The sequence below is a fragment of the Cotesia typhae genome, unplaced genomic scaffold, assembly GCF_013202065.1.
Source record: "Cotesia typhae breed Kobodo isofemale line unplaced genomic scaffold, CoteBio_Ctyphae scaffold_152, whole genome shotgun sequence".
NCBI classification, from domain to species: Eukaryota; Metazoa; Arthropoda; class Insecta; order Hymenoptera; family Braconidae; genus Cotesia; species Cotesia typhae.
In genome coordinates this window covers 713,969-732,885 of record NW_027423776.1, presented here as the reverse complement: position 1 = coordinate 732,885, position 18,917 = coordinate 713,969, and the positions used below count along the sequence as shown (strand labels likewise).

General features: G+C 34.5%; 1 protein-coding gene across 3 annotated transcripts in view; it reads left to right on the top strand.

Moving 5' to 3' along the window:
- The window catches only part of LOC141536652 (uncharacterized), a 230,481-nt gene that overhangs the window by 179,860 nt on the left and 31,704 nt on the right, over window positions 1-18,917 (top strand). The gene's annotated exons all lie outside the window — the stretch shown is intronic.

The following is an 18,917-nucleotide window of genomic DNA, read 5'->3' as shown; positions in this document are numbered from 1 at the left end:
AAAATATTGAGGAAACCACTAATGTTAAGTGTGCCTTTTACAGTTCAATATGTCCACAAAAACCCTACAAAGAATCAAATTAATCCAGCCAGCCGTTTTTTTGTTTCACTTGATCGAATTTTTGAAAAAATTAAAGGATCACGTTTTTTGCTCTGAAAAGCTCATAATTTTTAAAAATGAGAAAAAAAATTGTTTTTTCGAGCTTTTTCCACATTTTTGTTCCAGAAAGTGCTTAAATTCAAAAAAAAAAAAATTCAAAAAAAAAAAATTTCCAAAAAAAAAAAATTTTTTCGAAAAAAAAATTTAAAAAAAAAAATTTTTTTTGGAAAAATTTTTTTTTTAACAAGTTAAGGAAACTCAAAAAACCATCGCCCAATGATTTTTATCACCTTTCCACCGCTGCATTCCTTGATTCTACTGATCTCTTTTTAATTAAATTAATAAAAAAAGTTAATACTCCCAATCGAATTTCGATTTTTTTCATACGCTTTTCGGAGTTTTTTTTTTCTTTTCTTTTTGTGAATCCTTAGCAAATCGCTTCATTCAACAGTTTTTTCAAAACTAATCCCTCTGCGCTAAAAAAATTTTTTTAATTTTTTGGTCAAAATTGAAAATTTCTGACTTTTGATTCTTAATCATGGTTAGACGACATTTATCGGAGGTGGAAGTCGCTCGGTTAGTGACTCTTATCGACGAAGGTTACACTCAACATGCAGTTGCTATCCGGATGGGTGTAAGTCAATCTGTCGTATCTCGAGCTTATACCAGATACCAAGAGACGAATCAATATCATCGTCGCCCCGGACAAGGTCGCCATCGAGTCACTAATGCCCGCGATGATCGAACAATTGTTAGAGAAGTTCGACGACAACCTTTCGTCAATGCGAATATTGTCGCTCGAAACTTCCCCAATCGCAGACAACAGCAACAACAACAGCAACAGCGACGACGGCATCAAGTGCGAAACATTTGCTCTCGAACAATCATCAACCGTCTTCGTGAAACTGGGTTACACGCACGACATCCTAATCGTGTACCCCTGTTGACAGCAAGACATCGTCGAGCTCGTTTAGCGTATGCTTACGATCATCGAAATTGGAACTTGAGGGAATGGACAAATGTTTTATTCACTGATGAGTCTCGTTTTAATCTGTATGGCAACGATTGACGTCCTCTCGTTTGGCGCCGTCGTGGAGAACGTTTTCGCCAGAACTTTGTCCGTCCAGTCGTTGCCTACGGCGGTGGATCAGTTATGGTGTGGGGCTGCGTTTCACGAAATTGGAGAACACCTTTGGTAATTGTACGCGAAAATTTGACAGCTAGACGTTACATCGACCAAATTTTAAGGCCCATTGTTCTGCGCAGACGACAACATCTGAGGTCGTTCATATTGATGCAAGATAATGCACGTCCACACACAGCCAACATTACCCGGCGCTTCTTTGAGTGGCATGATATCACATTGTTGCGACACCCAGCAATGAGTCCAGATCTCAACCCCATAGAGCACGTTTGGGACATAATGGGCCGTCGGTTGCGCAGAGAGTATCCAAATTTGCAGCACTTAGCTGCTTTGGAGCGCGCGCTTCAGCACATTTGGAATACCATTCCGCAGCCTCAAATTACCGTCTGCATAAACATGGCTGAACATTTGAGAGCCGTTATTGAAAACAGGGGTGGTAATACCCGGTATTGAACCAACAAAAACCTTCAGAGAATGAGTTTGGAGTCATTAAATACGGTGGAACTGACGAGCCACCGGGTCTCAATTCTCCTGAAATACCTTACACACACACACACACACACACACACACAGAAGCGTAAATCCGACCGCGCGACCTCCACGTGGTACGCTTTGGATAACGCTAATGCCGGCGGTAATTGTTTTATTAAACTTTTCAAGAGAAAAAATTTCACAAAAAATTTTTTTTTTGAATTTTTTTTTTTTTTTCAATTTAAGCACTTTCTGGAACAAAAATGTGGAAAAAGCTCGAAAAAACAATTTTTTTTCTCATTTTTAAAAATTATGAGCTTTTCAGAGCAAAAACGTGATCCTTTAATTTTTTCAAAAATTCGATCAAGTGAAACAAAAAAACGGCTGGCTGGATTAATTTGATTCTTTGTAGGGTTTTTGTGGACATATTGAACTGTAAAAGGCACACTTAACATTAGTGGTTTCCTCAATATTTTCGATCCAGCGCTTGATTTTCCAAAAAACCACCACTAAAAGCCCTTTTTTGTTGCATTTCCAAATTCATGTGACGGAAAGAAAAAATTTTTTTTCGAAAAAACAATGGACAGTCGTTAAGGGAATTCATTCAAGTTCTTGAAACCCACCTTTAACTTTCTGTGCGATCATTGGTTGCTGAGATATCGATAATCAAAGACAAAAAGATCCTTTTCCATTTGAAGACCGATATCTCAGCGAGGAGTGGACGTATCAGGGTGTTTAAAAAAAGAAATTAAAGCTAAATGAACAAAGTATCCGATTCTTATGGTGGTTAAGCTAAAAAAATTTTTTTCCACACCCGTAGACCAAAAAAAAACTAAAAAAATTTTGAGAATTTTTTTGTTGCTGGTTTTTCTACGATTACTCAGAAACCGCGGAGGCTAAAAATTTTGAAGTTCTAATCCAAAAACTAGACACTTGGAGCTACAATTTCCTTTTTTTTATTTCCTGTACGACCATTTCTCTCAAAGTTACGGCCTGTTGAAAACTACCGAAAAATTTGGAATTTTTTTTTGATCCCTTAATTTTTTCCAGTAGTATATATATATATATATATATATATATATATATATATATATATATATATATATATATATATATATATTGTTGAAAAAACCCTCAAGATCCTTATTCGGTACTAACAATCGCACGGACCATGACTAGAGAGCTAGTCATGGTCAAGATCTTTATTAGGTACTAACAATCGTACTGATCATGACTAGAGAGCCAATCATAGTTAAGATCTTCATTAGGTACTAACAAACGCACGGACCATGACGAGAGAGCCAGTCATTGTGGGAAAGTATTCCAAGTTGTAATTGAGCCGCTACCTTCGATACCCCCACTCAGTCCATCGGAGCTAGCGAGCCAATGCATTCATATAATTCAATCCCCTCTCAAATCACCAGACCGTTTAAAAGAGGCGGCGAGGAGAGCTACCGACACAGTCCACTTTTATCCATCGAACTACGAGGACCAAGAAAAGGAAAAATTTAAGCAGTCTACAGCAAGCGAGCAGGGCTTGCATATAAGAAAAAGTAAATTCATCAAGGTCAAGCGAGCAAGGCTTACCTTGTAGTGTAACGTTACAACAGTTCTAATCCGAGTTACCTCCAAAGAGCTCTTTTCAGAGCTCTTATCATCAAAGTCAAGTGTGCAAGGTTAACATTGTTTGATATTGTTTCATATCAATAGCTCTTTCCAGAGCTCACAACTCAAGAAAAGCAAGGTTAACTTGCATTGTTTCGTCTCAATAGCTCTTTTTAGAGCTCACAACTCAAGAAAACGGTCTTTTTCAAGGCCACTTCAAGGCTCATTTTTTAAGAGCGTGTGACTAACAAGTCATCTCAAGAAATTAAGACTACTACGTAGTCTTAATAACAATGGTCTTTTTCAAGGCCACCAACTAATATCATTAGTAAGAAATCTTACCAAGTTTGAGGGAAAGTACCGGCATTAATACCAAACATATATATATATATATATATATATATATATATATATATATATATATATATATATATATATATATATATATATATATATATATATATATATATATATATATATATATATATATATATATATTCAGATTTGTTTTTTTTTATATCCTAGTATTTTTTTTTTAATGTTATGAAATCTACTTCCATTTCGGCTGCCGAATGGCCTTTTTTTAAGATTTCGGGGATTTTTTTTCAAATAGCCATAGTGAAAAATTGTCCGATTTGGATCTTTTTTTTTTTTCAAAATTTTTGTTTTTCGATTAATTTTTTAAAAAATTTATAGAAAAAATTATTCGTTATGAATTTGATTGTTTTTGTTTATTTTAAACTTAAAACAGCGATTTTAAGATAGTTTGTATCCTTCGAATGTTTTTCCAAAATTTTCAAAAATATTACTCTCCGAGACACGAATTTCAAGCCTAGTCTCGTAAAAGGGAAATGATGGTTGAGGATTTTTTTTTTAATTTTGAAATTGATTATTTTTTTTGGTTTTTTTTTTTTTTTTTTTTACCATTTATGTTATGATGGCTTTTTCTCGGCGCCGCTCGCATTCAAAATTCTATAAGTTCACGGTGGATAACTGGTACGGTCGGTAATGGCTAGTTATCTTGCGATTACGCAGGAAAACCAAAGCTCGAGGTAAGGACGAGCTCGCGCTTGTAGCTGGCACCTCGGTCGGCTGGCTTTCTGGGACAGTTCCAAATTCCTCGAGCATTGCTATTAAAATTAACGTACGAATTACGGCCTACAAATTCTTACCAATAGTGGATATTCCGATTACAATCAAATTCAATCGGTCGAGAATCTCAATAAATAATATTAACTATTTAATATACATAAAGGTAAACTACGTAAGTTCAACAAAAAAAAATCTGGAAAGCGGTTGACCCTAAAGGCCATCACTGCAACTTCCCGCTAATTCCATATCTAAGCGCTTAAAATTGAACTTATGACGTTTTTGAGCTCTTTGAGCTCGAAAATATAATTTGTATGGTACTTCGAGCCCTCCGAGCTTAAAGAGTTAGCTATTCTAAGCTTTTGAGCTCTTCGAGTTTAATAAATCAGTATTTTTTGAATTTCCAAACTGCAATAACTTCTGAATGAATGAACCGATTTTCACGCAGTTAACAGCATTCTACCCAGTTTTTTAAATTCTACAATATACTTCTAAACACAAACTGATCAAACCGAAAATCTAAGAAAAATTTGAAAAATGCACTTTTTCCTAATTTTATCGACAACGATAACTCACGAACCAATCAACCGATTTTCACGTTATTGGCATCGATCGACGTGGTGTTGTAGGCTCTAATAATTGTTTGATTCCATTGAAAAAGATCCAAAAATAAATCTTGAAGTTATGTAAAAAAAAACACTTTTTTCAAAATTTCTCGACAACGATATCTCTCGAACAAATTAACCGATTTCAACGCAGTTTGCAGCAATATATGCAGTTTTTTCAGTATTATGAACGGTATGTTAACATAAACTGATCAGATGAAAAATTTTAGAGTCTTTCTTGAAAAATTCCATTTTTTTCGATTTCTTTCGTTCACGATATCTCCCGAACGAATGCACCGATTTTGACGCGGTTGACGCTGATTGACGTCAATTTTATAGGTTAAAAGCTAATTAGTTTTTGGAATCGATGAGTAGGACCATTTAAAAGTTATTCCCAAAGAACCACTTTAAAAAAAATTTTTTTTTGCAGTTGTTTTTAGATTTCTTTGAATCTACCGGTCTGAATCGGATCAAATTTGTAGGAAATTTAAGTTTGCTGGAATCTAATCGAATGCCACCAACCGCGTTTCGATCGGTGGAGCCGTTCAAGAGTTATGAGAGGGTCACACACACACACACACACACACACACACACACACACACACACACACACACACACACACACACACACACACACACACACACACACACACACACACACACACACACAGTGACAACATCGCGGGAGTAATCAGGGAAGCTTCCTGTGACCTTCAAACGTCGAGATCTGATGAAAACTCGATTTTTGCAAAACGGGGTGAAAACAATAACTTCCCGATTTTGGAAAATCTGAGATTTTTAGCGGGAAGTTAAAAAAGAGCGGCTGAAATCCAAACAATATTTGCAAGTAATGATCTTTGTAAATTGATTTTTCATTGGGACGGTAAACACTTACCTGATATTACTGGCAGAAATTTCGTAGAACGTCTCCCAATAATAGTTTCATTTAAAAACTAAAATAAAACTAAAATTCTATCGATACCACCATTAGGAAATGCTACAGGCCGAGCAATGGCAAATGCAGTTTCTGATGCTCTTCAAGAGTTGGAGAGTCAGTGGAGTCAGTGATTTAGTAGTTGGTTTATGTTGTGATACTACTGCGTCGAATACTGGAGAATATAATGGTGGAGCGGTTTTAATTGATCATTTGTTAGAGAAAGATCTTCTTATTTTGCGATGCAGACATCATATATTCGAGGTTGTATTGATAGCTGTATTTGACAGTAAGTTAACTAATGTTTCTGGACTAACTGTGCCTATACAGGGTGATTCAGAATGACCTTAACAGCGGAAAACTGTAGACAGAGGAAACGATTCTAAGAATAAAGTTCCTGAGTCACTTTTCGATATTCTCAATAGTTTTTGAGTTATTCAAAATGTAAATTGACCAATCACAGACAAGCTTTAGGAATTAAAAAAAATAGAAAAGAATAATAAATAAGTTTAGCAACACTGACGACTTCAAGTTAAACGATATTTATTTAATTTGAAAAGTTCGATTTCTTACAGAAAAGAAACAAAACACGCAATTACAACCTAGAACGTATTAGAATCGTCTCCTCTGTCTACAGTTTTCCGCTGTGAAGGTCATTCTGAATCACCCTGTATTTGCTCGATTCAAGAAAGAGTGGGCTGAATTAGACCTATTTCAATTTAAAAATGAAATAGCGGATCCCTTGATTGGTAAATTATTAGAAAATGATATTCAAGACATTCATGAATTCATTAAGCAACAACTTACTTTGAACCATGATAGAAAAGATTATTTAGAACTAATAGAATTAAGCTTGCTATTTATTGGAATAATACCTGATAACATCACGTTTTATACTCCTGGCGCTATGCATCAGGCCAGGTGGATGGCTAAGGCAATATATTCGTTGAAAATATTTCTGTTACGATTTACTTTTAAACTAAAGTCTACGGAAGAAAAAAGCCTGGGCATGATTTGCGTGTTTGTTGTGAAAATTTATTTACGAATATGGTTTGCCGCCACATCATCGATTAAGGCACCAAATTGTGATTTTCAGTTGAACAAATCTATTTATAACTTTCAACCTATTGACAAAAAAATATACGAGAGTGCTTTAGGTAAAATTTTAAACCATTTGTGGTATCTGAATCCTGAAAATTGTTTATTGGCTTTATTCGATGATGATGTAGATACGGAAACGAAACAGAAAATGGTTAAAAAAGTCATTGAATTTTCACAAAATGCAGATGAATCTGATTTATTCGACAATAATGAACAAGTTCTTAGGAAGGCTGTAGTATCTCGTGCGGATATCCCAAAATTATTTGACCAAGGATTAGAACAGTTTATTCATGCAACTTTTATTAATTGTTTCCATAAACTTGGAGTAAATACGAGCTGGTTGACTGAAAATTGTGAAAAATGGTTAGAAGACTCTAATTATCAAGATTGTTTGACGGCTGTAACAAATTTGTCCATCGTTAACGATGTTGCAGAACGAGGTGTTAAACTAATGCAAGAGTACAACGATTTATTCACAAAAGATGGAAAACAAAAGCAATTCCTCGTTCAAATTTTAGATGATTACAGAAGCAAAGGCATCAAGACAACGACAGAAAGTTTACTTAAAGGATGGAATAATGAAAACTAAAGATTAAAATTAAATTTGTATAAATTTTATCATAAAATAAAAATATTAATTAAAATATCATCAATTTTTTTGATAAACAGACCTTACAGTTCGAAATATTTATTGTAATTTTCATTAACTATCGTATTCTCATGAATTTAGATTCTCTGATTGTTCGTATTTTGTATGAAATTGTATTTATTATTATAAATCCTCAAAAAACATTATTATACCCAAAAATTAACTTAAATCGGCTTGAGGCACGTGTTGTCTGGGATTAAAAAAATTACAAAAAATTTTTTCAGTCTTTTTTCATCAAAAGGAAGCTTTTTAGGGGGCGCCTCAAGTAATTTAATTTTTAACGATCACCCTAAGGGATATATATTCATGAGGAATAATGGGGCAAATGATCACGTCAATGAAAGGGTGAGGAAAACGAGACAGACAATGGGAAGAGTATGGGGGTTAGGAGAAAGGAAATTTGGAGGAAGACTTAAATGGAGGATGCTTCTCTTTAACAGCATAGTGAAAAGCATCCTGATGTACGGAGCGGAATTGTGGGGCTGGATTGAGAGAAAGGAGGTGGAAAGACTGCAAGAGTATGACGGAAGATGGATAATGAGGGTAGGTAGGCAGGTACCAGGGTACATAGTGAGGGAAGAGCTAGACCTGGAAAAGATAAGGGTCAGTACGGGATACAGAGCTTTAAAGTTTGAGGAAAAACTAAGATACAATGAAGGAAGGACGTTGGTGAAAAAATGCTGTGAAGAGAGAGGAAGAAGGACGGCATTAGGAAAGATAAAAGATGTAGAGAGTGGAAGCTATCTCACGAGATGTGGATAGTCATCGGCAGGACTGGAGATGAAGTGAATGGAGGGGAAGGAAACGAGCAGAAAGTTAAAGGAGAGAGACTTCTCGGCACAGTCACAGGAGAGAAGGACGGGGATAGAAAACTCGAATTTTAATAAGGATTACAAAAAAAAATAGTAAAAGATGTGCCAGAATATTGGAGGGAAAGGAACGGATGGAAACTGGAGAAAAAATTAGGAAAACGGTTGACCCTGAAAGCCATCCCTGCAACATCCCCCTACTTTCTTAATTGAGCGCTGGAAATTGCACTTATTACGTTTTTGAGCTCTTCGAGCTCAAAAATCTAATTTTCGTGTAGTTTTGAGCTCTCCGAGCTCAAAAGTTTGATAGGAGTTTAATAAATCACTACGTTTTTAATTTTCAATTTTCAACTTTTGAATGAATGAACCGATTTTCACGTGGTTAGCAGCATTTGACGCAGTTTTTTAAGCTCTATGACATACTTTCAAACGCAAATTGATTAGACCGGAAATTTCGGTGTAATCCGAAAAAAACACTTTTTGTTGATTTCTTGAGTCAACGATAACTCACGAACGAATCAACCGATTTTGACTGATAAGAGCTGATTAGTTTTTGGAATTGATCGGTGTAGCCGTTTAAAAGTTATTAAAAAAAAAACCATATTTAAAAAAATTTTTTTTCGTCGTTTTTTTTAGATTTCTGAAAATTTACCGATCCGAGAGATATCATCCACATAGCTTCCACCAGAAATATCATCCACATAGCTTCCACCAGAGATAACATCCACATAGCTTCCTTTAAGAATAGGGTCAACAGCAAGAGGAAATTCCGCTCCTTCATCCTCGACTAGTTGAAGAAGAACTCTACGAGCTCGATAAGGAGTTGGCCTGGTTCCACAAGTAACGGTTTTTAGTTGAAATGCTCTGATGCGCTCTTGCATATCAATCCACAAAATTCTTTCCTTATCCCAGTCATCAGGATGTACTAAGATTTGTCTAAACATCTTTACGATGTCTGCAATGAAGACGTATTTGTGGAGTCGAATCCAGAGAAGTACATCTAAAATGTCTGCTTGAGTTTTTGGTCCAGTGTTGAGAGAGATCTGTGTTAAAGATTTACTAGATCCATTGAAAACGACTCTCAGCTTCGTGGACGTACTTTGTTCGCGCAACACTCCATGATGAGGCAAGTAATACACGTGTTTTGGCTCTGAGGCTTCTTCAGGTACTAGTTGCATATGACCAAGGTCTTCATACTCTTTCATGAATTGAAAATACTTTTCTTAAAGAGCGGGATTTTGAGAAAGTTGCTTGAGCAGACGTTGTAAAGACCGATAATCCGTAGACTTGGATTCTCCTAGTGCTGACAAATCTGATTTGAATGGTAGTCTGACTATGTATCGACCTGATTCATCTCGCATGTGAGTGGTCTTGAAATGGTCTTCACATTCAACTTCGTCCTGACTGAATGTTGCATGTTCATCAGCCCGACTAGAAATTACTTCGGGAATACCCAGAGTATATATCTGGACCCTATTGGGTTCCAAGGAGGCATTCCCAACAGGGAAATTTCTATGAGGGCCCAATCAGTTCCCAATTGGGAAATCCTCAGAAATAATTCATTAATTTGTAATTAGTTTTTCCCATTCAGGCTCTGTGTGGGACGTAATTGGGAATTCCCAAAACAACAGTAAAAAATTTTAACCAGTTTTTCCCAATTGGGATCTGCATTGGGCCTCAATGGGTAAACCCAAGATAAAAAGTAAAAGTTTTGGTCAGTTATTCCCAATTGGGCTCTGCATTGGACCTCAATGGGAAAGCCCAAGATAAAAAAAATAGTTTTGGTTAGTTTTTTCCCGATTGGGATCTGCATTGGACCTCAATGGGAAGAACCCAGATAAAAAGTAAAAGTTTTGGTCAGTTATTCCCAATTGGGCTCTGCATTGGATCTCAATGGGAAAGCCCAAGATAAAAGAAAAAGTTTTAGTCCGTTTTTTCCTGATTGGGATCTGTGTGGGGCCTCACTGGGCAATCCTAACGTGAAAATTAAATGCTTCGAGTAAAAATAAAAGAGGAAAAATTATTTTTTCCATGGTATTTGTGATCGGTAAGTGACTAATAAAATTATTTTAGATCAAATGATTTATTAATTTTATGTTTTTAAAGTTGTAATTTAAAAAAAATGTATTCTAGTATTTTAATTAAAATGAAGAATTCAGTACTTCTGCGCATGTGCCAGTAAAAGTTAGTATTACGAAGCTCAGTCTCCCGACTATAAATTACTTTGGGATTACCCAGGGTATACATCTGGAACTGATTGGGTCCCGAAGAGGCATGCCCAACGAGGAAATCCCTATAAGGGCCTAATTATCCCCCAGTTGGGAAATCTTAACGTAAAATCAAGAATTTTTATTAAGTTTTTCCCAATAAGGTCCGGGGTGGAACGTAAGAGGGATAACCTAACGAAAAATAAAAATAAAATTGGGTGAGGGTGAGGATTTTTTTCCCGAAGCCCAAAATCCCGACAAATCATTTACCATCCAAAACGGTGGGTAATACAGTTGCGCGGGTGAACGATAGATGGCGATAAGAGTATTAAAAAGGAGCCGCAAAGCATTTAAATGCGAGACAAAAAAATAGAAAAAGAAGAGAATACGGAGTAAAATACTACCCGTAAGATTTAATAAAATGACTTTGCGTTGCAACGAGAGTATAACGTACCCGTTAAAATTCGCACGGGTGATTTTGATATTGTTAAAAATAATAATAACAATAATCAGCTGGCTAAGGCGATTATAACTAGAAATAAATAATTATAAATTAAAAACTATAAAAGAAAATTATTTAAATAATAATAATACGTAATAACCAACGATTGCCAGCCCATATAATTTTAAACGAGTGACTGCAAGGAAAATAATTGCAATAATCCGATTTGTAGGGGAATTAATATTAAAAATAATTAATTGTATAATAATAAACCAGAAAAGGAATAATTTTCTTAATTGATTAACCATACGCTAAAGAAATTGCACGCCCGTTTATTTTTAAACGGGTGACCATTATGTTCGCGGAAAAAATAATTGCAATGATCGGTTTGCTCGGGGTATAAGTATTGAATATGATTAATTACATAAAAATAATCAAGAAAAAAAATAATTGTCTCAATTATTTCGACTAGTAAACAAAAAATTGCACGTCCGTTTAATTTTGAACGGGTGAACGTTCTATTCACGAGCAACAAAATTGCAACGATCAGATAACTGGGGGGATTATTATTGAAAATGATTGATTACACGACTCTGCACAAAAATTTTTCGTTCTTTGTCCTAAAGTTTATACTATTATTTTCCAGTTAGTTATGCACAAAAATGAAAAGAAAATATCTTTTTTCGGTATAAAGTTTGCTTTTGTGATAGTTATAATAATAATACTCATTTTTCAATTTTTTCATAAATTTTAATTGATTTTAATATTTTTAAAAAGACCGCGCGGTGAGAGTGGGGTATTAATGTTTACACTGTGCCGCTAGATGGCACCCGAGTGATAAACAACCATGAGGTGTTATTTACAAGCCCAGAATAACTTAAAATGTCGTCACTAAAGTGCAAATACAATGCTGATGCATTTTGTTTTATATGTGGTCAATTTATTAAAGTTCGAGAAGTGAAATATGAACTAAAGACATCTCACGTTCTCTGTGAAGCCTATGAAGCATATTTTGACTGCCCTGTACGGAATCAAGATAAGCCATGGGCTCCACATGTTGCTTGTAGTTATTGTAAAAGGTGTTTGGAAGGTAAGCAATTTTTATTTAATTAAGCGATGAATCCAAAATAATAGACATATTAATTTTTATTTTTATATTTTTAGGTTGGTATCGAGGTGAGAAAAGGTCTATGAAATTTGCAATACCAAGGATTTGGTGAGAACCAAAAGACCATATTACTGACTGCTACTTTTGTATGGTGAATCCGAGTAAAAGACGTAGAGGTAAAAATGCAAAACCTATTGAATATCCTGACCTCGAATCTTCTTCTGCTCCAATTGCTCACGACCTGACACGACCAGTACCTGAGCCACCAAAAAAATTATCGCAGAAAAGTCGCTCATCTTTTAGTTCTTATAAAAGTAATTCCGATAAGGAGTTTTTGCCTACACCTGAACAACCAAAACACTATCTCATTACTTCAGAAGATTTTAACGATCTAATTATAGATTTAAATTTGCCAAAAAATAAAGCAGAGCTTCTAGGCTCTCGGTTAAAACAGTGGAATTTGCTTGATGATGTTAAGATCACGGATCAGCGGACTAGGCATGAAATGTTTGCAACGTTTTTCACGAAGGAAGATGGACTTTGTTTTTGTAATGACATTAAAGGTATGTTTGAAGCAATTGGCATACCCTGTGTCCCTAGCGAATGGCGTTTATTCTTTGACAGCTCTATAAAAAGTTTAAAAGCAGTTCTATTGCACAACGGAAATAAATTTCCGTCTCTTCCAATTGCTCACTCAGTACATCTTAAAGAAAATTATGAAAGTGTCAAAATTTTTCTTAAATCTGTAAAGTATCTTGAGTATAACTGGGAGCTGATTGGAGATTTTAAAATGGTGGGATCTTTAATGGGGCTACAGGGTGGATATACAAAGTATTCGTGTTATTTGTGCTTATGGGATCGCAGAGCGGATTCTAAACACTATATTCAACGGTCATGGCCTGTATGAACAGAATTGTGTGTCGGAAAACAGAACGTCAAATTTGAGCCGATTGTTGAAGCGGAAAAGGTGTTAATGCCGCCTTTGCACATTAAGTTAGGGTTGATGAAACAATTTGTTAAAAAAACTGGATGAAACTTCAGAAGCTTTTGGATACTTAAAAAAATTTTTTCCGATGTTATCGGAAGCAAAGGTTAAAGCTGGGGTTTTTGTTGGTCCGCAAATAAGACAGATTTTCGCAGATGAAAAATTTCCAACGTTGCTGAATCGTACTCAAAAAGCAAGTTGGAACAGTTTTAAAGAAGTAGTTTCTGGATTTTTAGGAAATAATAAAGCTGAAAACTACGAAAAGTTGATTGAGGATATGATACAAATTTTAAGGCCATGGGCTGCAGGATGTCATTAAAAGTATATATGCTGCATGCTCATTTGGATAAATTTAAAAACAATATGGGAGCCTATTCCGAAGAGCAAGGAGAATGTTTCCATCAGGACATCATGAATTTTGAACAACGCTATCAAGGCCAATACAATGAAAACATGATGAGCGACTATATTTGGGGTTTATTGAGAGAAAGTAGCTATGAACATAACAGAAAAAGTAAAAGTGTGCACTTTTAAGTTATTTTCCACTTTTCTGTAAGCTAATTTGATAGTAAAACTTAATAAAAATAATAAACATTTTTATTTCAATAGTTTTATTTTCAATCAAAAATTAAAATCCGAGATTTTTAAAAATTTCGTTCAATCAGTCTTCTAAGCACAAAAGCAAAGTTTTTCATGCCAATTATTTTTTTCCGTCTTATTACGACCTAAACTACCGAAATTTAATGCTTTGCAATCAAAGTCAAATTTCATGTTGACCGTGTTATATAATAATAAAGGAGAAAAAAAATAATTTTCTTCCTTAATTAACCGAACAAACTAGAAATTGCACGCCCGGTTATTTTTAAACGGGTGAACGTTCCATTCGCAGCTAAAATAATTGCAATGATCAGATAACTTGAAGGATTATTATTGAAAATGATTAATTATACAATAATGAAGAAGAAAAAAAATAATTTTCTCCATAAAGAAATCTAACGAACAAGAAATTGCACGCCCGTTTATTTTTAAACGGGTGACTCTTCTATTTACGGGCAAAAAAATTCAAATAATCAGATAACTGGGAGGATTGTTATTAAAAATTATTGATTATATAATAATAAAGAAAAAAAAATAATTTTCTTTCTAAATTAACGAACAAACTAGTAATTGCACGCCCGTTTATCCTTAAACGGGTAACCGTTCTATTGACGGGCAATAAAAGCGCCACGATCAAATACCTGGGGGGATTATTGTTCAAAATAATAAATTATATAATAATAAAGAAGGAAAAAAATAATTTTCTTCATTAATTAACCGTACAAACAAGAAAGTACATGCTCGTTTATGGTTAAACGGGTTACCGTTCTAATCACGGAAAAATAATTGCAATGATCAGATAACTGGAGAGATTATTGTTGAAAGTCATTAATTATATAATAATAAAGAAGAAATGAAATCGTTTTCTTCACTGATTTACTTAACAAACAAGAAATTGCACGCCCGTATATTTTAAACGAGTGACCGTTCTATTCACGGGCAAAAAATTTGCATTATTAGAAAACTGAGGGGATTATTGGAAATAATTATCAATTATATGATAATACAGAAAAAAAAATTAATTTTTTTTTTTAATTAATCGAAGAAACTAGAAATTGCACGCCCGTTTATCTTTGAACGGGTGACCGTTCTATTCACGGGAAATAAAATTGCAATGATCAGATAACTGGGGGGATTATTGTTCAAAATGATTAATTATATATTGTAACAGTTTTACCTGCTCAGGTTAGCCCCTAATCAATCTTAAAATTAACTAACAAAACTAACAACAATAAAAATTATCAGGGCGCCACCAGGATAATTAATCACGGTTCCTGGAACCGGTCCAGAGCTGAGAAAACTTATCTTAGGGTAGAGAGAGTGGAGGAAGGTGCTGTTGAATAATAAAATCTTAACTAACAATATATCGATATTTATTAACAATAAAATTTTAACAAACTTAACAAATTTAAGCGCTCACTGACACACTTATAATCTAACGAAGCGGAGAACAACTGCGAAATAAACGATATTTACAACGAACCTTCCAACGACGATACGATGACTAGACGGGCTTTTTTGAACGAACGGTCTCCCACACCTGCTTAAAACTAGATGGGCTTTTCTTAACGAACGGTCTCCCACACCTGCTTAAAACTACTGGGCTTTTTCTAACGAACGGTCCCCCACACCTGACCTAAAACTAAGCTTAAAATTTAACGTCCACCGGACGACCAAAACTAACTCCACACTTTACAACTTAAAATTAACCCGGGAAAAAATGATCAGACCTGACCATGCCTGTTCATGTATGATCAGGCCTGAAATTAGACCTGATCATGCCTGTTCATGTATGACCAGGCCTGAAGTTATACATGATCATGCCTGATCAGTTCTGTTCATGCCTGCTCATATCTGGAGTACTAAATACGCTCAGGCCTGATCAGGCCTGTCCATGCCTGACCAGACCTATCCATGCCTGCTCATGTCTGTTCATGTCTAAAGTGTTAAATACGTTCAGGCCTGTCCATGCCTGATCAGACCTCTCCATGCCTGATCAGACCTGTCCATGCCTGTTCATGTCTGAAGTGTTAAATACGCTCAGGCCTGTTCATACCTGTTCATGTCTATTCATGTCTGACCATGCCTGTTTATGACTGTTCCTCTCTGACTATAGTCAGAGATATGATAAAAATTTTTTCTTTGACGAAAAAAATTTTTGGTCATCACAAAAAGTGCAAAATTATTTTTAACATTACGTTTATTTAAATAATTTTGAAATAAAAAAATTTATTACATTTTCTATGGGATGTTATGGTCTGCTCTGCTCCTGCCTAATATGAAAATCATTACTTATTATATTATTTAAATAAATGTGATATTATAATGAGATTCGGTTACATAAATAAATTAGGACTATCAAAATATATTATAAAACCAATTTTAACATTATATTTATCATAAACTTATTCGATACTCTATGTACTTCATAGAATTGTTACATCTAATATAGCAGCACAGCAGGCGGGAAATTCAAGGCAAACGGATAACACCAGAGTTAAACAGCATTGAGCATGGTTGGTAGTTGGATGGTTGACCGCTGGTGTTACATCCTTACAATAATATGTAATTATTTTTTTTTTTATTTTATTTTATTATAGAGAATTGCGTACGACTCTATCAAGTACTACAACCATAAAATTAAGCAAAATAATTAATTAAAAATAGTAATGGGTTTTCAGACCTGACCATGTCTGATCAGGCCTGATCAGGTCAATTCATGCCTGATCAGGCATGGTCATTTTTCATGTCTGATCAGGGCTGAAGACTCATGCCTGTTCATGTCTGATCAGGTCTGATCATTTTTTCCCGGGAAGTCCACAGGACTACCGCACTTAACGCTATTAACACTCTCTATCACGCATAACCCGTTCAATTCTTCACACACATAACCCACACTTCGCTTAATTAATTTATTTTTAATTTAAAAATGATTTTAAATTAATTACAATTTATTTTTATTTTACTCAATCATTGGCTATCGGTGAAACGAAAATTCCTATATAATGACCAATTTCTTACTAAACTTTTTTTTTTTTTTTCGTGTTGACCTTGACTCAATATCACTGATTAATTCTAGTTTGTTAGGTTAATTAATAAAAAAAACTATTTTTTTTTCTTCTTTATTATTATGTAATGCATCATTTCAATAATAATCCCCCCAGTTATTTAATAATTGCAATTTTATTGCGCGTGAATGAAACGGTCACCCGTTTATGAATAAACAGGCGTGCAATTTCTAGTTTGTTAGGTTAATTAATAAAAAAAACTATTTTTTTTTCTTCTTTATTATTATGTAATGAATCATTCTCAATAATAATCCCCCAAGTTATCTGATCATTGCAAATGTTTTAACTGCGAACGGAACGGACACCCGTTTAAAAATAAACGGCCGTGTAATTTCTTGTTTGTGTTATGTCCACCCCAAAATTTTTTTTCTTTAAATTTAAATCACCCGCGCAGATGGAAGACTTCTCCATGCGCGAAAGCCACAATAAAATATAAACTACGCGACTGCTGGTTGACTAGCGGGGACTTCTGCAATCTCAGCACCGCGAGTATTTAAAAAGGCGATCAACAGCCAACGCCTGGTCTTTGAGCAATTAATTCGACTTCCGCATTTAATTGACGGACCCGTGCCTTGTAAAAGTCCCTCATCCTAATTTGCACTGCACTTAAGACGAGTTCAGATTCGGTTCAACCAGCAGGCCACGTATTAGTTATTAATTAAAAATCTAGAGAACCGGAATCTCAAAGTTCTAATTTGCCCTGCACTTAGGCGAGAATCCGGGCATTAAGTTTAAATAAAATATCTCTAAAAAGCTAAATTTGCGCACTTTACCCTACGGGGGACTGGAGGACGTTAGCTCATTTAAATTACTAAAATTCATTAAATTAAATTCCTTAAAAATCAAATTGTGAAAGTGTAAGTTTTAATGTTTATAAAAATAAATCTCAATTAAAGTGAAATCAGTTTCCAACAAGTCATTTCATAAAATAAGAAGCCCGTAATATAAGCAGCCCAAATCCACCCTACTCCATCCGCTGCGAGAACCAACCAAAGGGCCCAATCAAGGAACAGGCACTAACAGCTGCCCTAAAACCACGGATCTGACCATCAATAAAGTTCCCGTAACAGTAAGTACATCTACTCTCGATAAATCCGTGAACAGTCTCAAACGAAGGCGTGGTAAATTCGTACTTCGAAAACGTCCCACATAAATAATTAAAACAACGGAATTAAAACCTCCGTTGCGTATTCTTTAAACTGTTAGTCCAGACCTCCACCGTTTACGCTACCGCTCTAAAAACGCCCTTGGACATAACATAAAGAACACTGGTGGCAGCGGTGGGATTCGAATACGAAATTATTTAACTTTTGTTTGAGAAAATCTTATAATCTCCGAATATTTTCTTTTCTATTTTTATTTTCTATTTAAATTCCACTGTCTAAATAAATTCAAGTCTAATTGTGTTCAATTTTGAAATTTTAAAACTTTTCAAAAAAAATTTTTTTCCTTTTTCATCATTTTCGTCTTATTCTCAAAATTTTAAAATTTTTCTTTAAACTTTATATAAACCAATAACTGCCGAAATTTTATAAAATTTGCTTTTTCTTCATATTTCTATTTTTATTCAAAGGAATTATTGAATATTTAACTATATCATAGATATTATTTTCATCAAGTAGTCAAAAATTACAATAAAGAATTCGCTTACGTTTCTTTATTCGAGGTGCGGCTTGTCTTGTACGGACTTGCACCAAAATTCTTGGTCAGCAGAAATTATTTAAATTTAGAAATATTTTCTTTTCGCTGATTTTGCAAATAAAAATAGTTGTAAAAAAAAAAATTTACAAAAAAAAAAGGGGGGAAATTTTTTTTTAAAACTCCAACAACTTTCGTTCGTTATTCATTTTATCTAAATCAAATAAATTAAAATTCTCTGTGTAAAACTGCAATTTTATCATAGAACGAAATTCGAGTCTTACAAAATTTTGTCTTATATTTCGACATATTTTAAATTTCATAAAATTTATATTTTGCCAAAATTTCCTTTGTCCGAAATTCTTA